Source organism: Oncorhynchus nerka, linkage group LG14 (assembly GCF_034236695.1).
Source record: "Oncorhynchus nerka isolate Pitt River linkage group LG14, Oner_Uvic_2.0, whole genome shotgun sequence".
NCBI lineage: Eukaryota > Metazoa > Chordata > Actinopteri > Salmoniformes > Salmonidae > Oncorhynchus > Oncorhynchus nerka.
This window is the reverse complement of record NC_088409.1, coordinates 38,074,113-38,101,620: the sequence shown is the minus strand read 5'-3', so window position 1 is coordinate 38,101,620 and position 27,508 is coordinate 38,074,113. Positions and strand designations below refer to the sequence as shown.

Here is a 27,508-nt window from a genome sequence, read left to right as displayed (position 1 = left end):
TAGTGAAGCAATTCATAGTCAAACAATGCCAGCAAAGAGATCATTTCTAGAGCCTGTTTATTCGGTAGGACAACTGCTGCTTTGATGTTACATTTGTATATTTCTTTAATCCATTTCTCTTAAAATCAAAAGGCATACTTGGATACATCTTCATTTTGGAGAGATCTTTTTATTTTTCCCCTTTATATTCAGCTATCAAGACAATACATTTGAAGGCTGTCATATAGGATCCAGTAGTCTCTGAATGACATTTCTTCTCCATATCGCTGTCTCTTCACTAATAAGAGCTGTGCTTATGCAGCATTGCCCTGAGAACAGTCTTGGTTTTATTGGTAGTCTGTCCTGAGCCTCTTGTTATCTTTCAATTAAGTATCAACCAGGAAGGACATCAAAGAAATATGTAAAGATCCAATTAGTATTCATGGCTCTGAACTCTGGATTTTAAGGGTTGTTTTACCTCCTAGTCCAGGGTTTGTGAAAGTACGGAGGTTAAGCAGTGTGTCCTCAAGAGTAGGGTAGAATAGGCTGGCGATTGACTGTGGTGTTTTACACATCATGATGCTGTATCATGGTGAAGGTCTTGGCCGGTGTAATACATCTCTCTGTTGCTGCTCAGGTATTAAGCATGAGCCCATATTGGTTCTTTTCAGCATGTGTTGGATAAATAGGAATAGAAGACAGCCTCAAACAGATCACCCTTAATAGTACAGTATATGCCTTATAGGGAATGGAATGGATATTTCCAATGTCCCTAGCTTTTTGGATTTGGGAGTAGAGGTCTTCTCGGGTGCAAAATACTTGTCCTCGGGTCCATCAGACCCCGAACCGACTTGATAGTTTTTAATATAGGGGGACCCGGACAGACCCTGAGAACAATCAGACCCCAACCCGAATGGACCTGACAACAACCAGACCTAGACCTGAGACCTACCCTAACCAGTACCTGATTGGATGCGAGTGACAAAAACAATGATGTTAATCAGAAGTTGCTATTCTGGTTAACAAATAGGTCTTCATATGTTGGCTAGGCCTTCTGTAAGTCAATAAATTATTAGTGTAAAATAAATATGCTATAGGCTGTGCAGAGCTGTGGTCGGGTCCACTCAGGTCCATCAGCTGTAGTTACGTAGACCCGAGACCAGATAACACTCAAACAGGACCCGACCCGGACCTGAAAATAATTTTGGACCTTGACCCTCTCGGGTATTCGGGTTTGGGTGGACCCGTGAAGACCTCTAGTTGGGAGCAAACCACTTAAGTGTTCTGTTGCTTCAAATTAGTTTTCAAGGACAGAACTCCATAATAACATGTTAGGGCGTTAGATGCTTTAACAACCCGCTAGATTAAGAATATTATCTTGAGCACTAATGTTTGGGGCATTTTAAACTCTGTTGAGGAATTAAAAACAGGATTGATGTGGCAAATCCTCAGAACCTAAAGCCTGGAAAAGGATGCCATGGAATCAAGAAAAGCAACAGGGGAGAAACCTTGATGGTACTTGCTTAATTATCAAGACGGAGCTCGACGTGTGTGTGTTCGCTAATGTAATGCATCATTGTTATTTACCCAATGTGAATCCTTGTGTGTGTTCGCTAATGTAATGCATCATTGTTATTTACCCAATGTGAATCCTTGTGTGTGTTCGCTAATGTAATGCATCATTGTTATTTACCCAATGTGAATCCTTGTGTGTGTTCGCTAATGTAATGCATCATTGTTATTTACCCAATGTGAATCCTTGTGTGTGTTCGCTAATGTAATGCATCATTGTTATTTTCCTAATGTGAATCCTTGCGTCTAATCACTCGGCAGGGTGTTGTATGAGAGTCTGTTTCTTCTAAAGCACAGCCTGGCCTTCCACACTCTGCCTTCTTCAGCACCGAGCATCAATCAAACTCAACAGCAAGTATTGTGAATGTACATGTTGTTCCTACAACCTCCTCCAACGGCAGACAGTGCACTTTTCTAGCCTGTAAGTGCAAGACTGCTGTCAATCTCTTCCTTACTGTATGCACAGTGCTTGATTGGGACATAGTCTGTCACTCACACCTACACTTTTTTGTCACCATTTTGTTTTAGATAGTAGTATGGAAAGTATGAAAAAAGATAGTATTCTTCCTATGAAAGATCTTAGCACATGTTTCTTATGTGTGTCAGACGGTATGATGAATCCTTCTCATGGCATGTAGTAATGATTCCTTTCGTCTCCATGTTCACACTTTAATGTTTTCACTTCCCACTGGGCAAAAAACGTGTTGAATCAACTTTGTTTCCACGTCATTTCAACAGAAACATTCAATGTGATGGCCTTGAATCAACTTTGTTTCCACGTCATTTCAACAGAAACATTCAATGTGATGGCCTTGAATCAACTTTGTTTCCACGTCATTTCAACAGAAACATTCAATGTGATGGCCTTGAATCAACTTTGTTTCCACGTCATTTCAACAGAAACATTCAATGTGATGGCCTTGAATCAACGTGGAAAACTGGATTTGTAAAAAGTCATCAAAACAAAAGGGAAATTTGTATTTTTTTTCACCCAACTTTGAACCTAAATCCAATGACATGTTGACATTTTTTGTTGATTTCAAGTTGAATTCACATTACAACTCAACCAAATGTAAATCAAAAATGGACATTGAAATGATGTCTGTGACCAGTAGGTTATTACCCATAACTAGCTGGGAAGGAGGAGGCATTTCATATTCCGGTATTCCAGGACAGTCTTCCAAGCCTCTGGGAGAGTCTCTCTGCACATCCCCTGAGCCTGGTGCTCTCTTCCCTTCTTGGAATATAATAATCAAGAGACAACAAAAAGCACACACACGCTCGTGCTTGCACATGCACACACTCACCACCTGCCCTTTTTAATGAGCAGCCTCATCCTGATGTCAGCACTGTGTGAAGGTGTATGCTTGTGTGTGTGTGAATGAAGTCAAGTCTGACAGTATGGCTCTTTTTTTTTACCCCTCTTATTTCCCCAATTTCATGGTATCCAATTGGTAGTTACAGTCTTGTCTCATCGCTGCAACTCCTGTACAGACTCGGGAGAGGTGAACACAACCCAACCAAGCCTCACTGCTTCTTGACACAATGCCCATCCAACCCGGAAGCCAGCCGCACCAATATGTCGGAGGAAACACCGTACACCTAGCTACCTGGTCAGCATGCACTGCGCCGGCCCGCCAAAGGAGTCGAAGTGCACGATGAGACAAGGATATCCCTACCGGCCAAACCCTCCCTAACCTGGATGACGCTGGGCCAATTGTGCGCCAGCACATGGGCCTACAGTATGGCTCTTTGAACTGTATGGGGAGCCATTATGGAGACCTTCCAGTAGATAAGAGGGCTGTTCTGTTCCTGGTTAACTAAACCCAGTCAGCTCAGCAACCTCTTCTGCCTCTATGGACCACAGGATGGTTGTTACCCCCACATGTCACTAACACTGGCAGCTATGATAGATTCATTGATTTATAATTTACACTGGTTTCCTCCTCCATCTCTTCCTTTATCTCTCTCAAGCTCTATTTTCACGGTGATTATTCATGACGCGATTCATTAATATCGAACACATGGAGCATTCAATAAATGTGCAACTTCTGTGACTTCTGGAAGATTTGAACCCACTTAACCCCTGACTTCTCCATGTTTTCACGATCATTGTAAAGCCCTAGATTATTATTTATTTAATGTGATTTAGTATTCAATTAAAGTATGTATGGCCATCATTTTAAGGTCAATCTTGTTACGTGAACTGAACTCTCGTTTTAATATAGTGAAACAAATTTTTTTAAATAAATGAACATTGTACATTAATAGTCAAATCAGCGTAAAAGCAGGTGGGAAACTGAGTGTGTCGAGCATAACACGTCAACTCTGTTACCCATAGACAGAAAGGCTAGAAATGTTTAAACAAATGTTTTTATTTCATTTTTTAGCTTGCATTCAGTTGCCACTCCTTGTTGAACACACAGAACAAGCTTCCATTCCCCCTGTCACAAGGGGATTTGTGGCTGATTTTAATACTGCACACAGAACAAGCTTCCATTCCCCCTGTCACAAGGGGATTTGTGGCTGATTTTAATACTGCACACTGCTTCCATTCCCCTGTCACAAGGGGATTTGTGGCTGATTTTAATACTGCACACAGAACAAGCTTCCATTCCCCCTGTCACAAGGGGATTTGTGGCTGATTTTAATACTGCACACAGAACAAGCTTCCATTCCCCCTGTCACAAGGGGATTTGTGGCTGATTTTAATACTGCACACAGAACAAGCTTCCATTCCCCCTGTCACAAGGGGATTTGTGGCTGATTTTAATACTGCACACAGAACAAGCTTCCATTCCCCCTGTCACAAGGGGATTTGTGGCTGATTTTAATACTGCACACAGAACAAGCTTCCATTCCCCCTGTCACAAGGGGATTTGTGGCTGATTTTAAGATGCAGTCATCAACAGTAAACAGCAAATACTGCACACTGAACATTACAATCATTCCAATGCCTTACACAGACGTACATTGTGTAGTGATTCTAAATGCATTTACACACCTTGTTATCTTGCTTTATCTTGCTATCCTGCTTCATAAACAACGTCAGTTACTTGAAGTGGGTAAAAACAATTGTGTCGACATTAGTATAATTGTCTTTTTTTGTATAATTTGGCAAATGTCTGTTCAAGGCAAATCTCAAATCAAATCCAATTTTATTTGTCACATACAGATGCAGACCTTACCATGAAATGCTTACTTACAAGGCCTTAACCAACACTGCAGTTCAAGAAAGAGTTAAGAAAAGATATACTAAATAAACTAAAGTAAAAAATATTGAATAAAAAGTCACACAAAATAACAATAACGGGGCTATATACATGGTACCGGTACCGAGTCAGTGTGCGGGGGTACAGGTTAGTCAAGGTCATTTGTACATGTAGTTAAGGGTAAAGTGACTATGCATAAATATTAAACAGCGAGTAGCAGCAGTGTAAAAACAAAGGGGGGGGGTTCAATGTAAATGGTCCGGGTGGCCATTTGATTAATTATTCAGCCTTCAGCCTTCAGTCTTATGGCTTGGGGGTAGAAGCTGTTAAGGAGCCTCTTGGATCTAGACTTGGTACTTCGGTACTGCTTGCCGTGCAGTAGCAGAGAGAATAATCTATGACTTAGGTGACTGGAGTCTTTGACAATTTTTTGGGCCTTCCTCTGACAAGGCCTATTATATAGGTCCTGGATGGCAGGAAGCTTGGCCCCAGTGATGTACTGGGCCATACGCACTACCCTCTGTAGCGCCTTATGGTCGGATGCCGAGCAGTTTCCATACCAGGTGGTGATGCAACCGGTCAGGATGCTATCGATGGTGCAGCTGTAGAACCTTTTGAGGATCTGGGGACCGATGCCAAATCTTTTCAGTCTCCTGAAGGGGAAAACATTTTGTTGTGCCCTCTTCACGACTGTCTTGGTATGATTGGACCATGAAAGTTCATTGTTGATGTGGACACCAAAGAACTTGAAACTCTCCACCTGTTCCACTACAGCCCCGTCGATGTTAAGGGGGCCTGTTCGGACCTCCTTTTCCTGTAGTCCACGATCAGCTCCTTTGTCTTGCTCACGTTGAGGGAGAGGTTGTTGCATACTCTCCCTTTACGAGAACGCTTAACAGCTCAGGAACATACAGATTTTGGGTGGGATGGAACAACCCCCCCATACCTCTCTGTATATGATATTCCGAACATTCCATAAGAAGGTGGGTATACCGTATGTGTACTGTGTATGCTCCCAGGACAGACATCCCATGATATTCTTCTTACATGACCATCAATCTGGCTGCCTCAAGCCTCAGAGCACACCGTAGCTACAGGAGAATTGATTTGTTTTGCGTAATGACTATGGCTTAGCCCACTACTTGTGACCCTACTAACAAGTATCTTCTTGGCCCTTTAGCACAATGGTAAGATTAATGGGCTTGATGCGTTATTGATTCCACCTGTCTGCTCTCTGCTGCCATATACAGTGAGTGTACAAAACACTGCTCTTTCCATGACATAGACTGACCAGGTGAATCCAGGTGAAAGCTATGATCCCTTATTGATGTCACCTGTTAAATCTACCTCAATCAGTGTAGATGAAGGGGAAGAGATGGGTTAAATAATGTTTTTTAAGCCTTAAGACATTTGAGACATCGATTGTGAATGGACAAGGTAAAATCAAATCAAAGTTTATTTGTCATGTGCGCCGAATACAACCTTACAGTGAAATGCTTACTTACAGGCTCTAACCAATGGTGCGGGAAAAAAAGGTGTGTGTGTGTGTGTGTGTGTGTGTGTGTGTAGGTAAGTAATGAAATAAAACAGTAAAAATACATTTGAGAAAAGAGTAGCAAGGCTATATACAGACACCTGTTAGTCAGGCTTATTGAGGTAGTATGTACATGTAGGTATCGTTAAAGTGACTATGCATATATGATGAACAGAGAGTAGCAGAAGCGTAAACAGAGGAGTTGGCGGGCAGTGGGACACAGTGCAGATAGCCCGGTTAGCCAATGTGCGGAAGCACTGGTTGGCTGGGCCATTTAGGTAGTATGTACAGTACATCAATGTATAGTTAAAGTGACTATGCATATAAGAAACAGAGAGTAGCAGCAGCGTAAAAGAGGGGTTGGGGGGGGCACACAATGCAAATAGTCCGGGTAACCATTGGTGAGGAGACTCCTGTTCAGGGGTCTTATGGCTTGGGGGTAAAAACTGTTGAGAAGCCTTTTTGTCCTAGACTTGGCACTCCGGTACCGCTTGCCATGCGGTAGTAGAGAGAACAGTCTATGACTGGGGTGGCTAGGGTCTTTGACAATTTTTAGGGCCTTCCTCTGACACCGCCTGGTGTAGAGGTCCTGGATGGGAGGCAGCTTTGCCCCAGTGATGTACTGGGCCGTACGCACTACCCTCTGTAGTGCCTTGCGGTCGGAGGCCAAGCAATTGCTGTACCAGGCAGTGCTCGGTGCTCCTTTTCCTGTAGTCCACAATCATCTCCTTAGTCTTGGTTACGTTGAGGGATAGGTTGTTATTCTGGCACCACCCGGCCAAGTCTCTGACCTCCTCCATACAGGCTGTCTCGTCGTTGTCGGTGATGTACTGGGCCGTGTCGTCAGCAAACTTAATTATGGTGTTGGAGTTGTGCCTGGCCATGCAGTCGTGGGTGAACAGGGAGTACAGGAGGGGACTGAGCACGCACCCCTGGAGAGCTCTAGTGTTGAGGATCAGCGTGGCAGATGTGTTGCTACCTACCCTCACCACCTGGGGGCGGCCTGTCAGGAAGTCCAGGATCCAGTTGCAGAGGGAGGTGTTTAGTCCCAGCATCCTTAGCTTGTTGATGAGCTTTGAGGGTACTATGGTGTTGAACGCTGAGCTGTAGTCAATGAACAGGTGTTCCTTTCACATAGGTGTTCCTTTTATCCAGATGGGAAAGGGCAGTGTGGAGTGCAATAGAGATTGCATCATCTGTGGATCTGTTTGGGCGGTATGCAAATTGGAGTGGGTCTAGGGTTTCTGGGATAATGGTGTTGATGTGAGCCATTACCAGCCTACCAAAGCACTTCATGGCTATGGACGTGAGTGCTACGGGTCTGTAATCATTTAGGCAGGTTGCCTTTGTGTTCTTGGGCACAGGGACTATGGTGGTCTGCTTGAAGCATGTTGGTATTACAGACTCGATCAGGGACATGTTTAAAATGTCAGTGAAGGGCCTCCCGGGTGGCGCAGTGGTTAAGGGCGCTGTACTGCAGCGCCAACTGTGCCATCAGAGACTCTGGGTTCGCGCCCAGGCTCTGTCGTAACCGGCCGCGACCGAGAGGTCCGTGGGGCAACGCGCAATTGGCCTAGCGTCGTCTGGGTTAGGGAGGGCTTGGCCGGTAGAGATGTCCTCGTCTCATCGCGCACCAGCGACTCCTGTGGTGGGCCGGGCGCAGTGCGCGCTAACCAAGGTTGCCAGGTGCACGGTGTTTCCTCCAACACATTGGCTGGCTTCCGGGTTGGATGCGCACTGTGTTAAGAAGCAGTGCGGCTTGGTTGGGTTGTGTATCGGAGGACGCATGACTTTCAACCTTCGTCTCTCCCGAGCCCGTACAGGAGTTGTAGCGATGAGACAAGATAGTAGCTACTAAAAACAATTGGATACCATGAAAAAGGGGTAAAATAATATTTTTTTAAATTAAAAAAATTAAATGTCAGTGAAGACACCTGCCAGTTGTTCAGCACATGCCCGGAGCACACGTCCTGGCAATCCGTCTGGCCCCGCAGCCTTGTGAATGTTGACCTGTTTAAAGGTCTTACTCACGTCAGCTACGGAGAGCGTGATCACACAGTCGTCTGGAACAGCTGATGCTCTCATGCATGCCTCAGTGGTGCTTGCCTCGATGCGAGCATGGAAGTGATTTAGCTCGTCTGGTAGGCTCGTGTCACTGGGCAGCTCGCGGCTGTGCTTCCCTTTGTATTCTGTAATAGTTTGCAAGCTCTGCCACATCCGACGAGCGTCGGAGCCGGTGTAGTATGATTCAATCTTAGCCCTGTTTGATGGTTCGACGCAGGGCATAGCGGGATTTCTTGTAAGCTTCCGGGTTAGAGTATATTTAAGTGCCTTTGAAGGGGGTACAGTAGTCGGTGCCAGGCGCACCAGTTTGAGTGTGTCAAGAACTGCAACGCTGCTGGGTTTTTCAGGCTCAGTTTCTCTCTCGTGTGTATCAAGAATGGTCAACCACCCAAAGGACATCCAGCCAACGGCAGGCCAGTGGTCGAAAAAGGGTCATTGATGAAAGAGGACAGAGGAGGCTGACACAAATTGTGTAGAGCAGCAACAGACGGGCTACAGTTAGTCATGTTTTCGTGGCGCACATTGGGCCCATTGATAAAAGTGGAGCAAGTTTTGAACGCCACAGGATATCTGAACATCATTACCAATCAGATGCATCCATGCAAGGCAGCAGTGTATGACTCATGGCACAAGGCTAGGATTGTCCAGGAATGGTTCCACAAACACGACAGAGACTGCAGTAGCTGAATTGTCTTGCACAGTCACCAGATTTCAATCCAATTGAGCATCTGTGGGATGAGATGATCTATTCAGAGTAGAGATCCTCTACCAGCCAACATAACACAACTGTGGGAAGCATTGGAGTCAACATTGGCCAGCATCCCTGTGGAACACTTTTGAAACCTTGTAGAGTTCATGCCCCGACAAACTGAGGCTGTTCTGAGGACAAAACGGGGTACAACTCAATATTAGGAAGGTGTTCCTAATGTTTTGTATACTCAATGTGTTATAATATACTGTAGTTGTGCTTTGGTTTTCAAGCCTGAATGGCTGAAGTGAATGCATGAATAGTAAATACAGTACAAATTATGTTGTTCTCCATGACATGCACTGAATGTGACAGTTCTCTGAACTGTTTGTCCTCCGAGTGAAACGGCCAACCATTTTATTGTACCATCAAATGCATTTGTAAATTTGTTTGTAATTTGACAGTTCTGTATAGTGATGTGTGGTTATGGAGATCATCTCATGCCTGGCATTGTAAAGACAGTGTTGCATGGAAAAGCAACCTGTAGGCAGACAGCGAGCAGTGTGACATACTGTAAGCAGCATGGTGAATATATATATATATATATATATATATATATATATATATATATCAGGGGACAGCCAAGGGTTTTAATGATTCTTAGAAAGTTGTGGAACGGCCATTAAAATGAGTTTGCCTTTCCATGTGATAGTAATTGAAATAGAATGGCATGTGCTTAACTGTTGCTGTATAACTGGATATCCAACGTTGGCAGAAACGTGTTGCAGCCCAGTGGGTTCTGTTCTGCCTCCCTCTGGACCTCTTGGAAACAACGAACCATTCATGTAAGTTCACAAGATCAGGGTGGCTCCTAAGTCTACGTCTGACCTGCCTTAGCCATGGTGCTTAACGCTGTAGATTAGGCCCAGAAAACATGTATTTTCTGGGGAAAGTAATCCTGAAGGATTTGAACCCTTCAACCCTTGACTTCCAATATAGTTTTGTCTCTTTATCCATCTATCCCCTTTCATCTCAGGTTGGGCTTGACCCCTAACTCAAGTGCCTCTTCCCATACTTCAACAATGTCCTCAAAATGTCAAAGATGGGCGTATAATCAGAGGGGAGATATTCTGGTGGTGCTGTTTAGCCTGTCACTGTCTTCACCTCACAGAATAAGTAGATCGGTCTATATACTCCTTAGTAGCGCTCATTTCCAGGTCTGCTCTCCCTCAGCTCTCCAACCTTACAGATGTACTTACTGTCAGCGCCAGTCATCTACCGTCACCTCCAGTCTCTTTGGTCTGTTCCACACCGGGGGCGTCAGAGTCCTGCTCTCCACTGTGGGGGCCCTGGTGGGTGGACAGGCGGTCCAGAGACCTGGGCGACATATTAATGTCCCTTCTTCTATAGCACCAGCACATGGCCAGGTCGGCCCGGAACGAGGGCGTGTAGAAGCCATAGATGACCGGGTCAAAACATGTGTTCAGGTTGCCGAAGACAAACAAGGCGTGGTGGATGTATTCAGGCGTGACCTGCAGCATCTCCGGCTGGAACCAGTACCAGATACCCAGGAGGTAGTAGGGTGTCCAGCAGACCACGAAGGACATCACAATGATGATGGTCATCTTTAGAGTCTTCATTCGTGCTTTGGGGATCATGTCTGTGCCACTGCGTCTCAGGCAGGACTCGCCAGCTGGAAATGTATGGCACTGGTTAGTAGCTTCCTAAAGCTAATGTATCTATCATATCTCGCCTAAACATTGTCAATGTATAATTCATGTTGGAACAGCATACAGGCCTACTGAGGTTGCCATTTTGGACATGCAAGTATTGTGGTTGCCAGATTGGAATAGCTAGCTTGTACCTTTGTTCCTGTGGAGTTGCTGATTGATCTCAATGAGGATGTGTGTGTAGCAGAAGCTCATGACCAGCAGGGGGAACACGTAGAGAGTGACGAAGTAGAACATGTTGTAGACCGTCTCCTGCCATCGCTCTTTGAAGCTGCCATGGGTCACACACTGGGTGAAGTCTACGCCCTCTGCCTTGATGGCCCGGAAGATGAACAGCTGGGGAACAGGAAGTCACTGAGTAACAACAACATCTAAGATGTATGACAATCCACCTACTGTAAATACAGAAGTACCTTTCACACAGGTATACACTGGGTTACTACAGTACTACTTTAGGTTGTGTTGAGGATCATCTACCTTCAAAGTATAAAACTCAGTTGAGGTCTTGGCTGCTATTTTGTGCTGGCGCACTGGCCAGAAATGGGTGGTTTAATGAGAAAATGCAGTGGCTGAGTCATGTCTGCAGTATTTTCTGATTAATGAATGCAGTGGTCAGTAGCATCACAATAGCTTTCAAGGTGGATCCATATTCTGCATTGGCTTTCAAAATAATTTGGGGACATAAATCACCATGACAGACGTATATAAATACTGAATTGATTTATGATTTTATACTTTCAGTTGTATCCAATCTGAGTTGTTAGCCTTTTGCAACAATGCAATTTTACTGGTTTTCCAATCCCCACTGTATTAATAACATGTTAGATTGTTTTCAGTGTTTAAATACTTGCTTTTACAACATCTCCCTCCTCCCTCTGCTGATGTTGCACATTCCTAATTCTCAGGAATATAATCACATTTCACACTCTGGGGGGCACAATTAACTAACTAATATCAGCATGCCAGGAATTTAAAGATTTCTCGCTGAAATGCCTCCTCATTTCCAGGAAGACTCCAGAAGGCATGTCCCTATCTGTCTATCTACCCCCTTGTCCTTGCCCCAGTGCTGCATAGGGGTGGTGATTACGTGGGATCTCAGACGGGTGGCACTGATACGTAAATCCTGTTGTGCCCCTCTGCTGCATAGGGGCGGCGATTACGTGGGATCTCAGACGGTGTGGCACTGATACGTAAATCCTGTTGTGCCCCTCTGCTGCATAGGGGCGGCGATTACGTGGGATCTCAGACGGTGTGGCACTGATACGTAAATCCTGTTGTGCCCCTCTGCTGCATAGGGGCGGCGATTACGTGGGATCTCAGACGGTGTGGCACTGATACGTAAATCCTGTTATGCCCCTCTGCACTCTGCAGCCCTGAGAATTAAATGACAGGGGAAGAGCCTGAGGCAAGACGTTCAAGATGCTCATGCACTGTGGTGAATCACTCGCCTACCAGCAGGTGCACTGATAAAACTCCCAGCAGCCCCGGCGCCACTCTGGCAGCAAATTAGGCTTATTTGTCTACTCAGATACATAAATATATCCTCATGAGGGACGCATGCTGTTTCTCCCCCTTTGAATCTCCCGTTCCACACCCTGACACTCTACCCCCTTCAAGCAAACAGTCACTCTCCTGCAGCTTGAAGTAACCCATCCAAATAATGTAGAGAAGCCTGGACTACTTTGAAGTTGTGCTGCAGTAGTATGCCATTACTCTTTGAAACCATTTGACATACTGTGCAAGAATATACCCAAGAACAATCCAAACTACGGTGTTATTTACTGTACATTTTCTATTTCCTTAGGCTACATTCTAAATCAGATGACTTGGAATATATTTTCTACAGGGGAAAAAAAGATGCCCCGCATTGTGAGCTTGAATTGGTTGTAGCCAAAAACAAATTCAAGATCACACTGTGGGGCAGTTTCTTTTTTATAATAATAATATATTACTGAACTCTGTCAAGTTCAGAGGAAATATTTAATTTCCCTGTCAAAGCGAATCAATGAATGCATCCATCCACATTTCCCTCTACACCGGCTGTCCTCACAGACCAGTGCACCATTAACTATCACTTTCACACGATCCTTAATGCACTGCTTTTGTCAAGGGGTTTTCAGGAAAGCATTTTTCAATGACACGGCGGACAGGACTGTGTTTTTGATTCAAGGAACACATTGCCAAAGTGCCAGGGAGATCCTCAGCCTATATTCATTAAATCCCCATCTAGGTCCATCAGTATGTGTGCACAGTAGGCGAAGCGGTTTCAATTTCTGGATGAGATGAAAGTTGAGTACAGCACACCATGCAGGAACAGAATCGTAGGTAATGCCACCTCGTTTGTCACTGTGTGTGTATGTGTGTGTGTATTAGATGTACGCTTGACCTTGACCAGATTAATTCAGTATCTGTCACAAATGGTGACCTCAGCCATCCTTTCACCTGTCATCATTCACCACAGTGCATCAGCCACTGGGTCGAGAGTGTTAACTGGCACTTGAAACATCTGTGCAAACTGATTGATTATGTGTACACTCCAGCTCAGCCCAGTCAAAGCTCCTCTCTGTCCTGGCACCCCAATTGTGGAACAAGATTCCCCCTGTAGCTAGGACAGCAGAGTCTCTGCCCATCTTCCAAAAACAACAAACCCTACCTCTTCAAAGAATATCTTAACAAACTTCTGTATTGAGGCAAAATGTACTTACGACAACTGTGATATGTGGTTATCTCACCTAGATATCTATTTATTTATTAATGTCATTTTTACCCCCTTTTTCTCCTCAACTTTGTGATTAAGATCATGTCTCATCGCTGCCGGGCTCGGGAGAGGCGAAAGTAGAGTCACGCGTCCTCCGAAACATGACCCGCCAAACCGTGCTTCTTAACATCTGCCTGCTCAACTCGGAAGCCAACTGCTCCAATATGTCAGAGGGAACGCTGTTCAACTGACGACCGAGGTCAGCCTGCAGGCACCCGGTCCGCCACAAGGAGTCACTAGAGCGTGATGAGCAAAGTAAACCCCCCCCGGCCAAAACCTCCCCTAACCCGGACGATGCCCTATGGGACTCCCGGTCATGGCCGGTGATCAAACCCCAGGCTGTAGTCATGCCGCAACATGGCGATGCAGTGCCTTAGACCACTGCACCACTTGGGAGGCCCCCACCTAGCTATCTTAAGATGAATGCACTTACTCTAAGTACCTTTGGATAAAAGCATCTGCTAAATTACTAAAATGTAAATACACACTTCTAAGTGCCTTGACTAACCCACAGCTAGAGCTGCACTTGGCATGAACACGTCATCTCAACAACATACCTGGAATTAACTAAATTACTTTAATTTTAAGGAATTTACCTTGAATTTCTTGGAGTGCCACACTATTTATAGTAAACAAGGCTACCAGGGTTTTAACTCACCTGTGGTAAGGCCAGAAGCACGCTGAGGCCCCAGGCCAGACCCAGCATCCTCTTGTTCCTGTGGTGGGAGTTGAGTGAGTCCAGCGGGTGCAGGATGGCGTGGTGCCTGTCCAGACTGACCACCACCAGGATGAAGGCTGACGAGTGCATGGCAAACAGCTTGAGGAAGCACAGCATCTTACACATGACGTCTCCGCCATACCACTGCACCGTGATGTTCCAAATGGCGTCCAGTGGCATCACCACAAAGGTCATCATCAGGTCGGCGGCGGCCAGGCTCATGATGAGTGGTCGCAAGTGAGAAGCCAGGCGCCGGCCACGCCCCCGGCACACACTGATCAATAACGCAAGGTTGCTGCAGGCAGCAAATAGGAAGAGGATTAAGGTGGCGCCGACACGGAATTGGGCAGCTCGGGTGAAGGTGGGCGCCTCCCAGTCAACCAGAGGTGGAAACTGGGACATGTTTGAGAGGGTGGGTTGCATTGACCCGGTGGCACCCACTAAGGGAGGCCTCAGGAGGGACAGGTTGCCAGACATCCTGGGTTGGAAAAGACAAGGTTAATATGAATGACAAAGTAAAACATGTATGTCATTATCGTGATTACATACATTATTATCATATAAACATCAAAGTTTTTATGCGTCGTCAGATATTCTACGTTGCTCTTGATAGTATAAGTGATTATTAATGTAAAATAAGACCACAGTCCACCAACCAACTCAGAGAGAAGCGTACCCACTGGGTACACCACATAATTTCAACGTGGATAATATTTGGTTGAGACATTGAGACATCAATTAGATTACAACATATATTCACCCACTCAAAAAGCAGTGGTGTAAAGTTCCTCAGTAAAAATATTTTCAAGTACTACTTAAGTAGTTTTTTTGGGTATCTGTACTTTACTATTTATATTTTTGACAACTTTTACAAAATATTGTACTTTTTACTCCATACATTTTCCCTGGCAACCCAAAGAACTCATTACATTTTGAATGCTTAGCAAGACAGGAAAATTGTGAAATTCATATACTTATCAAGAGAACACGTGGTCATCCCTACTGCCTCTGGTTTGGTGGACTCACTAAACACAAAGGCATACCAAATACTTTTAGACTTTTACTCAAGTAGTATTTTACTGGGCGACTTTCACTTTTACTTGAGTAACTTTATATGAAGGTATAATACTTTTAATCAAGTATGACAACTGGGTACTTTCCACCACTGTCAAAAAGAAAGTCAAAAGTTAGTCGAATTGCCAGTGTGTTATCACTATGCTTTCAACCATCTAAAAGCACAACCAAATGCCAATGGAAAAACAATGTCTGTTTTTTGGTTTAATTGTCACCCAAATGTCGATCACTGCACTTTCAACCATCTTAAAGCACAGCAAAGTTCAAATGGGAAAACAGTGTCAGATATTTTGTTAAATGTGTTATCACTGTGTTTAATTCATCTAATAGCAGAATCAAACCTGTATTGCAGTTGAGATTACATTAATGCCATTTGAGATTCTGTGCAGATTGTGACGATCTCCATAGACCTGCAACATCCTACGCATACTATCTTGAACATGCATGCTTTATGTGATTACATAAGAAGAAATGTATAGTTACAGTAACATCAACGTGCGAATGGACGTATTACTAATTTTAAGGTGGAATGTTACATTAGTTTGGAAGATAACTTTAGGATAAGGCTATTTTACTGTATTACAAAAGTGATATTAAATTCAGTTTGGTTGACAATGCAACCAAACACCAACATTTAAAGGAGATGTACTGTATATATCAAGTATGAAGGGAAGACCCAGATGCAGAACACGTCAAATAAACAATAGTTTAATGTTCCAACAGGGGCAGGCAAGACAGGTATGGGTCAGAAAACCAGAGGTCAGGCAATGGTACCGGACGGCAGGCAGGCTCAGGGTAAGGCAGGGTGGTTAGGCAGGCAGGCAGGCTCAGAGTCAGGACAGGCAAGAGTCAAAACCGGGAGGGCAAGAAAAGAGAGACTAGAAAAAGCAGGCGCTGAGACACAAACCGCCGGTTGACTCGAACAAAGAAGACAAACTGGCAACGGACAAACAGAGAACACAGTCTCCACACCTGGAGGGGGTGGAGACAATCACAAAGACAGGTGAAACAGATCAGGGTGTGACAGTATATACTGCTTGGATAGTTAGATCTAAGCCACTGTCTTAATCCTATTCTTTAATTTATATTTTTGGTTGAGTTAGAGACATGAAACCAACATATCATTTGTTAACTTGTGGACAATTTCAAAGGTGATATTGAATTGTTTTTGATTGTAAATGCAACAAAATACCAACATTTGAAGGAGATTTATATTCTGCATGGATAGCTCCATCTGTGCCACTGACTTAGTCTGGCTTTAATTCCAGTTTGTCTAAAAATTAATAATTGATATGTTGGATTCACGTCTTTATCTCAATAAAAAATCAAAGTTAAAGAATAAGACTAAATCAAATCATACTATAAATGCACTTTAAATTAAGTTTGTATTGTTGAATTGTTGAATTCTGGGTTTAATTTAAACAATAGCTGTTAACTTTTCAAATGCTACAGGCCTAAATAGCATCATTGATGTTATATGATTGATAAAGTATGGTCACATTTCATTTGCTCTGTTAAACCTACCCTGTGGAATGACTTCGATAGCAACAGTGAATCTATTTAGTTTTAAGTGGAGATCTCCCCACAATAATTCTCATGATCGCACATTAGTAATAGTCAGTGAAAAATATCATAGCTAAGCAGGGCTGGGATTGGTTAAAACCTTAAAACCCTGGATGGGAGACCAAAGGGTAGATTCTCCAGTAGGAGGTGCGGCCCAGCCTATTGTTGTTTTCTGACAGTGGATTTTTTAACTTTGAAGATCTGACGTTGTTTTAAAGGTACAAATTCAACATATTTTACACAAGTGTTGTCTGTTTACATTTGGTTACCATAATGACATAATCCAGAGGCTGAAATACCACCCTCAAAACAACAGTTGATGACTTTTTTCAAATCCAATGTATTTTCCATGCAGATTCCACATCACAATACGTTGACAAATTAAGTTGAAACAACATTGATTCAGCCAGTTTGTGCATGGTGGGTAATGGTATCAAGATGATAAACAATTATCCCACTGACAGAATCGCAGGGTAACATATTGTAATCTCTTGGTAATCAGAATATGACGCTGCCTGTTATTGCTCAACTATACACAAAGGCCAGTGGAGAAGTATGGGTATTCAACACACTGTTGTCACTAATGAGACATGAGGCAACCTCCCCTGCTAATAACAAACCTCTGCAATATAACTCGCACAGTAGTCGCACAAGCGCTGCATCTTCCCTACTCATTGCTGCTGTTTGTATGGCTCTAGTTGGCCTCCCAAATATCCCTCTATTCTGTTAGCTAGACACAGGTTTGGCATGTCAGCTAAACTCTTGCCCAGTGTAACATATTCATCTGAAGTCCTGAACACCAAGAAAATGGCCATATAGATGCTACTGTACTTTTCACGACAGATGTTTGTGAGGAAATGTACATAGGATGTATGTTTGAATGGAAGGCTCTGTGTGGAATTGGACTTGAGATATATGCACTGTATTGAAAAAACATACATTAAATCCTATGCTCAATAAGAAATACAGGACCAGCTGTTTCAAATAAGCTGTAGTGTTGGTGAGAAGCATTGCAATCATTAATTTGCAAAACAATGATCCAACCTGATCCGATTCAGTGACCCCAATTGGGTTGTAATAGAGGCCTACCTACCTGTAAATAACCACGTTGACTCTGACCATGATGGATCTGTATTTATACCACTTTATGGCCAATGCAAATCAGCCCACACACAGAGCACAATAACCTGGCCTGTGTTGTGTCCTAGCCCCAGAGGACTGCAATCAGTGCCCTAAAGCATCATTGTGTGCACTGTTTGTGGACTGATTAAGAAATGGCACAGTGATGTGCAGAACACCATGGATCATAGTGGGGGAGCGAGATGTCTTTGCATATCAAAGTGTAATGACAAGCCTCAAAGAGAGAGGCTGATCCAGGAGGACTTCATGTACTGTATATCACACACATAGAGGTAATAAGGTTGGAAATAGGATTATGATCAGATAAATTATCAGTATTCATCATTCATTTGATCTTACAGCTTAATATCAAATGAGATAAGATGATCCGTTCATTGACCTGGCCAAGGCTTTCGACTCTGTCAATCACCACATCCTCATCGGCAGACTCGATAGCCTTGGTTTCTCAAATGATTGCCTTGCCTGGTTCACCAACTACTTCTCTGATAGAGTACAGTGTGTCAAATCGGAGGGCCTGTTGTCCTGGCTTCTGGCAGTCTCTATGGGGGTGCCACAGGGTTCAATTCTTGGACCGACTCTCTTCTCTGTATATATCAATGATGTCGCTCTTGCTGCTGGTGAGTCTCTGATCCATCTCTACTCAGATGACACCATTCTGTACACTTTTGGCCCTTCTTTGGACACCGTGTTAACAACCCTCCAGACGAGCTTCAATGCCATTACAACTCTCCTTCCGTGGCCTCCAATTGCTCTTAAATACAAGTAAAACTAAATGCATGCTCTTCAACCGATCGCTGCCTGCACCTGCCCGCCCGTCCAACATCACTACTCTGGATGGTTCTGACTTAGAATATGTGGACAACTACAAATACCTAGGTGTCTGGTTAGACTGTAAACTCTCCTTCCAGACTCACATCAAACATATCCAATCCAAGTTAAATCTAGAATTTGCTTCCTATTTCGCAACAAAGCATCCTTCACTCATGCTGCCAAACATACCCTTGTAAAACTGACTATCCTACCGATCCTCGACTTTGGCGATGGCATTTACAAAATAGCCTCCAACACTCTACTCAGCAAATTGGATGCGGTTTATCACAGTGCCATCCGTTTTGTCACCAAAGCCCCATATACTACCCACCACTGCGACCTGTACACACTCGTTGGCTGGCCCTAGCTTCATACTCGTCACCAAATCCACTGGCTCCAGGTCATCTACAAGACCCTGCTAGGTAAAGTCTCCCCGTATCTCAGCTCGCTGGTCACCATGGCAACTCCCACCTGTAGCACACACTCCAGCAGGTATATCTCTCTGGTCACCCCCAAAACCAATTCTTCCTCTCTCCTTCCAGTTCTCTGCTGCCAATGACTGGAACGAACTACAAAAATCTCTGAAACTGGAAACACTTATCTCCCTCACTAGCTTTAAGCACCAGCTGTCAGAGCAGCTCACAGATTACTGCACTTGTACATAGCCCATCTATAATTTAGCCCAAACAACTACCTCTCCCCCTACTGTATTTATTTATTTAGCTCCTTTGCACCCCATTATTTCTATCTCTACCTTGCACATTCTTCCACTGCAAATCTACCATTCCAGTGTTTTACTTGCTATATTGTATTTACTTCGCCACCATGGCCTTTTTTTGTTGCCTTTACCTCCCTTATCTCACCTCATTTGCTCACATTGTATATAGACTTATTTTTCTACTGTATTATTGACCGTATGTTTGTTTTACTCCATGTGTAACTCTGTGTTGTTGTATGTGTCGAACTGCTTTGCTTTATCTTGGCCAGGTCGCAATTGTAAATGAGAACTTGTTCTCAACTTGCCTACCTGGTTAAATAAAGGTGAAATAAATTTTAAAGATCAGACAGTATGTCAGTGACATCTTCTCTTAGCAAGTGCAGTAGATTTAAACACCACCAATCAACAATCGTCAAAACATTATTAACGAGTACTCAAACACATGAACTGTTCACCTAGAGTAAGATGGAATGACGCTGAACCTGGAAACAAGAAAAGCCAGTGTTGTTTAGCCTACATGTGTTGTCTGCCTGCTGACTATTGGCTTGAAAGTCAATGTAGAGGACTGCAGAGCCTGACCTTACCCCACTCCAGAGCTGTCAACACCCTCTCCAAACACATTGCCCTGTGAATACTAAAGAAAAGAAGAAAGATCATGTGTTTCTACAGCAGGGACATTGGGACAGGGAGACTTCTGCTCTTCGCCAGAGAGAAATGTCACACCAGAATGTGCTGAAAAAGCCGACTGGTGCAATGGATTTCTCGTCAGCTCATTTCGTTTGTCAGCCTACCCTGGGAATTAACAGAGTTTATAAATATTTTATAAAGGGCATTGTCATGTGTAATGACTCATATGCAGAGATGGTGTAAGTCCTTGGTTTGTAACACAGGGAAAGGCACATTCAATTGATATAATGGTCATTTTCAGCCTCTTCTGACCATGACTTGTTTCAATTTGGCCCCGTCAGATCCCTGATGGCCCCAGTACTGATGCTGAGAACATTGACACAGCACTGCACTTAAAGTAGAAGCACAAAGACAACCTTTCCCCTTTCAGTTTAGATGACCTTGGACTAAGCGTGTGTGTGTCCTATGCCACACACACACACACACACACACACTCCCTCTATCTATTTGTGGCTGTGGTACGCGAAGGTGTCTGAAGGACATTGGGATCAAGTTTCACGCAGTAAATCGATCATCCCAGCATGCACCAGTAGCCTACTAGGGTCTTCAATCAGTGTTTACGATGTACACTCATGAATAATTGTTTTGCATCACTGCAAAGCGGCGGCAATGTAAGTCCTATATCGAAACCCCTGAGCCGTTCTACTCTTCAGCAAGGCAGTTAACCCCCAACATCAACTGCTCGCCGGCCGCCGTGAACGTTGTAAGGCAGCTCCCCACACCTACCTGATTCAGAGGGGTTGGGTTAAATGCGGAAGACATATTTCGGTTGGCGTCACTGCTTTTGCTATATTGGCGTGTATGCACGGAAAAACGTCAGGGTCGATTCCGAAACTGCAGCAATCTGATGGATGGGTCAATGGGATTCTAAACTTTAAGTGGGGCGAAAATCCTTTTACTTAACCTTTGAAAATGGAAGGTAAAAAAAATTAAGTATAAGATCTATATATTTGCAACGTTTTGCCTTTATATTTTGGACATTTGTTTGTTTTCATGGAGTAAATGGACAAGAAGCGTAGATATGCAGGGTTATTGCATATTTTATTATATTGATTGTTTCGTACCATATAGTCCTTTAGCAAATTAGGATATTTATTTTTATGCCACTATAATGTAGGCTATACAAGTTACTCCAATGTATCCTATAGCACGTTTATGTATGCTAGTCATCTGTCCACATGATGACAACATGCAGTGCGATATATTACAGGACAATGCTCACTCTTACCTTGTTTAACGCTCAACTCACTTGGAATGCGCGCATTCCCTCACAATACGCCACAAAGCACACTTTCTCTCTGATACAATGTTGTGTATTCCAATTGATCAGCTCAGCCGTAATGCAATGATATATCTGTATTATCTTCAGTTGCCGCAGCATCAAAGATAATTGAAAACCAAAATTACGTATTCGTCTCCAAAGTAGACCTACAACAATTTCAGCGTTTCGGTTGATCCATCTTTCACTGTTTTCTTTTTGTATATCTCAATATCCATCGGAGTTTAAAAAGAATGATCCAATGTCCAATCCTTGTCGGGCTCCGAGGTTGGTGAAATAGGTTCTGCAGCTACAATGCAGTTCAACAGACCACTCTATCCCACTACTTGCGTTCATCAAAAATAGACATGGGAGGGGAGCTGTCCATAGACGCAGGTGCTGAAGTGCTGAAAAGAAACCTGGTGCATCAAAAACAGACTACAGATTATTTGGCAATACTGATTTGCAGGCGCGTGCACAATATGGGTCTACCTGTGCCAGAACACCTGCCCCTTTTCCCTCCCACTTGCCAAGTGTTCTTTTGTGTGGTGGTATAATTTAATATTTTGTACAGTTTGTCATTGTTGTTCTGAACCCACTTCCACCTAGTTGTCGTGATGACGTCAAATTCGCCACCCCCTGTATGGAGATTAGTGCTGAGCGATTAGGTTTTTGTTGGAGGTAGGTTCAGTTTCGATTTCAGTTTATTTTTTATACATTAAATGCACTATGCATTATTGTGGGTCGAATGTTGTAACAACACATATAAAACAATTAAAAGTAAATGTTAGTGATGACCATTACTGCTTATCACTTAACAATAATGTATTCACATTACTTCACTTTAATAAAATGTTTTATTTCATTACTTTATTTCATTCCAAGTCATCTCATCTCTATAGAGCTGCTGCCTATAGTCTGCCAAATCAACATTTTAGTAGTTCTTCAAAGTAAATAAAACAAACATTTATGACTACTGAATGCCATGTATCAATCACCAATCTGCTCCACACGGTTCTTATTATAATAGCTCAGTGCTCCACACAGACCAGACAAGTATGCAGGTGACCAATGGATTATTGTCATTATAGTTAATTACCATGTTTTCTGTGCTAATATGTAGCCTATTGGCCTGTTGGAAACTAAAATAACCTACTACATTGCATAGTTCAGGCTTGATCTGATTGATCTCTACATAAACTGCACATTGAGCTCACAGAAAAAACCTCTTAAAATGAAATTCAAATCATTTAAACTTGGTCAATTAGTTGTTTAAAACCCCCAAAACAACCGACATATCGGTTAATTTCTCAGCACTCATGGAGATTGCGCTCGCCCATTATCCAAACGTGCATGGCTTTAAATGCAGTCACTGGTGGAGTGTGTGTAGCAAGCTAACTAGTTTAAATATAAACAGTAATGATTTACACTTTATAACACTTGATTTACATCATCACCAATATTCGGTCTGGATGGCTGATAATAGCCTATGTGCAGCAGCACTTAACCATATATTTCCTTATACAATCGTAGCAGCGGGAATGGTGCGGCAGCACCCCTGATAAGGGACTGCACGTTATTGACAATGAGGGATACCTGGAGAAAATCGGACCTCTCTGAAATTAAAATGGATGTCCCACCCTGAACGCTTGAAAAAAAATTGTGACCCTCCCCTATACCCAAAATAATAATTAAAACAAAGTGGATAACAGAGAACATGCCTACGTTTACCCTCACTCCTATGACAGACCAGGGTTTCCCAAAAGCATCGTAGCACTGAGATCATCCTAATTCCACTGACACTAAATGGACAGAAGAGTATATTCGTGCTACGATGCTTTTATGAAACTGAGCCTTAGATATGCAGTTTTAGAAACTGCTCTTCAATTTGTAAACAGTACATACCAAAATAGCTAGAAGATTGTGGATTTGCAGACAAGGGTAAGGATGTGTAACGAACCTCGTCCTCTTCTGAGGAGGAGAAGCTAGAAGGATCGGAGGACCAAAACGCAGCATGGTAAGTGTCCATAATGTTTATTTTAAAACATAAACGTGAAATGAACGAGTACAGTCCCGTGTGGCGACAAACACTGACACGGAAGACAAACACCCACAACCCAAAAGTGAAACCCAGGCTATCTAAGTATGATTCTCAATCAGGGACAACAATTGACAGCTGCCTCTGATAGAGAACCATACTAGGCCGAACTCAAAAACCAACATAGAAAAACAAACAGACTTGCCCACCCCAACTCACGCCCTGACCATACTAAAACAAAGATAAAATAACAGAACTAAGGTCAGAACGTGACAGGATGAAAATATATGAATTATAATAAAAGCACTGCATGAATCCACCATCTTATTTGCAGTCCGATTTTTTGGGGGGTCTTTTATTAACGCATTTCTTGCAATTCTACGTCATTTTACATGACTGGAGAGGAGCAGAATATTTTTAAATGCCACAACAAAGTATGACAACGAATGAGCGAATGCTGCAGCACCAAAGACATGTAGATTTCTATAAAGGCTATTGTTAAAGAGTATAGTCTAAGTTTGGAACAGTGCTAAAGTTGTCTATCAACTGTAAACATTTTGCCAACAGAACCAGTTACAACTTTAGTATCTGATCATCAATGACTTAGAGAAAAAGCCATTTGTTATTTAACACATAACCTAAAACCTAAGGTTGAATTTATTTGCACCGAAGAAAATAAGTGATGAACAACAATACAGTTAAAAACAAATAAATAAAAAACGGTGTGCAAGTATGGTTGGAAGCCCCAAGGGCTTATAAAAAAACAACACAAAAAAACTATATTCAATACACAAGTACAAAAATAAAAAAGGTTTGTTAAAACAGACAACCCTTTTTTGTGGTGTCCAATTGGTAGTTACAGTCTTGTCCCATCGCTGCAACTCCCGCATGTACTCGGGAGAGGCGAAGGTCGAGAGCCGTGCATCCTCCGAAACATGACCCAGCCAAGCTGCACTGCTTCTTGACACAATGCTTCTTAACCCGGTAGCCAGCCGCACCAATGCGTCAAAGGAAACACCGTACACCTGACGACCGTGTCAGCGTGCATGCGTCCGGCCCGCCACAGGAGTTGCTGGAGCGCGATGGGACAAGGAAATCTTGGCCTGCCAAACTCTCTCCTAACCTGGACGATGCTGGGCCAATTGTGCGCTGCCTCATGGGTCTCCCAGTCACGACCAGCTGTGACACAGCCTGGGATCGAACCCTGGTCTGTAGTGACACCTGCAAATTGATTTTAACAAACAATTGGTCCCCCAAAAAATGCAACCCTCAGTTGAATTTCAAAATCCCGATGTGGCCCTCGAGCCAAAAAGTTTGCCCACCCCTGGCCTATAGAATAGGCTATGGATAATTTTATTGAGACCACACTAGGCACACTTGATATTGCACACCCAGCATAGAGTCAGGGATTAGGGGCAGCATCAGGCACACATGAGATGCTAATTCTCAAACACTGAGCAATGACATTTAAATCGATTACAAATTACATGACCCTCCCCTGGACTAAATAAAAAATATATAAAAATGAATAAAAGACTAAACCCTCTCCCTGACTGAAATTGAAAAAGAATGACCCTCCTCTGGGTAACAATTGTGGATATTTAATTACAGGTTAGGCCTATTTTCTCATAGTGTGACCTTTAGTAAAACCAATTGAAAACAGATTGAGTGCTTGTTCTTTTTTTGTGTTTTCTTGTAGCAATGATCAACGGTGATGGCTTTGTTAAGCGTTGTGGTGACTATAAATTTACAAAGGATCAGAGTTAAATAGTTCAAAAACAGATGACATTTATTTCAAATTGTACAACCATGATTCAAGTGAAGAGCAGAGATTTAAGTTAGCATGATTGAAGAAATGATACACATTATGACAATCTTAGAATATTGACTACCAAGACACCTTGAAATAAGGCAACAGTAAACATGTCATCCCCCCACAAATGACTAACGTATGTACAGTTGATTACTATCGCCCCCTTCCCCCCCGGCCCAAAATGTATCATTTTGTCATTTTCAGATCTCTATAGCATGACTAATCATTCACCCAAATTTGGTCAAATTTGGTCAAAATTGGGCCAGTGGTGTCTGAGATATCGTGTGGGTTAGCTCATATCCCTAAACATGTGTGCCAAATTTCATCACTAAGTCAAACAGATCAACAGATATATGCCCGTTATAGCGCCACAGCAAGGTCGATATGAATGTTCTTGCATATGTTGAGTCTTGACAGGGTTTATCAAATTCTGTTACAATACGAATGTCTTTGACTGATTTATATGCAGTTATGTGCCAGACCACACCCAGGTGAATGTTTATTGGTCAATAGCTACCAGTCTGGAAAATATTGCGTTGAGAGATCGTTTTCCATAAATGCCACATATCAAGTTTCGTGCAGATTGGTCATTCGGTATCAGAAGAGTAGGGTTAAGTGTTTTTCACACAATTCAAAATGGAGGAAAATCCATCATGGCGGAACTTATGGGTCCAGAGGCAAATTTGTTCCTTGTGAAGACAGGAACCGATCTACTAAATTTCATGATTTAAGGTATAATGGGGTGAGGGGTATGACCTTTCAAAGTTTGCATTTTCAATCTCGTTACAGGGCCACCATCTGGCCAATCAGTGTAATTTTCTAAATGCTGTAAAGCTATGGCAAGATGCATCATTCACCAAAGTTTAGTCAAAACCGGGCCAATGCTGTCTGAGATATCGCTTGTGACTAACATATGAACGTACTAACGGACGGAAACAGAGCCACAGTCCGTTCCCCAATTTCAGTGTGGGGGACAATGACCAGCATACACACAGGGAGTGTTTGGAAGACAAATGCAATGACAAGGCAACACTTGTACGTGCAGGAGATGAGACAGACAATGTTATACAGTAACACTTACATGTGCATTAGAATTTTTAATACCAATGTGCAAAGAGCAGATTTGACCCATAGAAATACACTCAATAGAGTTATTCCTATGAATGCTTTCAATTAACCAACCACATTAACGTGCATCAAGTCACATGACTGTGCAGATTTAGGACTTCCGCTTCTTTAACAGGGTTATGGTCTCTTCATTATCTGTCGCACCAGTGGGTGAAACTTCGGCGCTTTCGGACAATGGAGTCTCACTAAAACACATGATACGTGTTCAGTCAGTATCAATGATTACTCAAACTGAAGCTGATCACTGGAAATAACTCAGACAAACATTACGTACCTGTTAGTCTGTGTTGCCCTCGGTTTAATGCTCTCATATAAATGCTCGCCTACAGAGGGATTATAACAAACAGTAAAAATTGGTTGAACAAAGCTTTTGATAACATAGCCATTACTTTCTTGTAACAATATGTGCAGAATGTGGATTTAATGTTTTTGTTGTTATTTTAACATGCTAGTGGTCCTCTGTCCAAATAAGGACTACTTAGCCCACACACTAGTTATAGCTAGCTACTTCCCCAATGGGAGATTTGTGCAAACGTTCATGTTGTGCAACCGTTTCTCAGGTTAAGATTGAGGGGAGTGGTTATTACTCTGCTGGGTGAGTACAGGGTGGTTTGATGGGTCCTGGTTCTAATAATGGTGGTTGGGTCAGGCTGCTCATATGTATTATTCAGGTTCCTGGAGGTGAGAGGAAGCGGCACGCTTAAACATGATCATCTCAAAAATAACTTTTCAAGAATAATTTAAAATGGCAAGCAGCAGTGTAACACTGGCCACACACACACAGCAATGCCAAGTTAAAGGCATCTTAGATATATGGTTACTCTGGGAACGGGAGAATAACAAACAGTGCAGCTATGCAGAAATGAGTGCGTGTGTGTGTTTTTACAGGGGGATGGTAGTGAATCATCAGTGGATGCCAAGGTCATCGCCATGTACATGAATTATGTATGCGGTTTTGTTTTCTCTGCTGGTGCTCTTCTGCTACATCTGTGGCTGGCTAATAACTCTCCATTTCCCTATTATA

The 27,508-nt window shown here is 43.0% G+C and overlaps 1 pseudogene; it reads right to left on the bottom strand.

The window, feature by feature from the left end:
* Positions 1-9,731: 9,731 nt before the first annotated feature.
* On the bottom strand, positions 9,732-14,949 carry LOC115142043 (gonadotropin-releasing hormone II receptor-like; annotated as a pseudogene).
* Between the last annotated feature and the right edge of the window lie 12,559 nt (positions 14,950-27,508).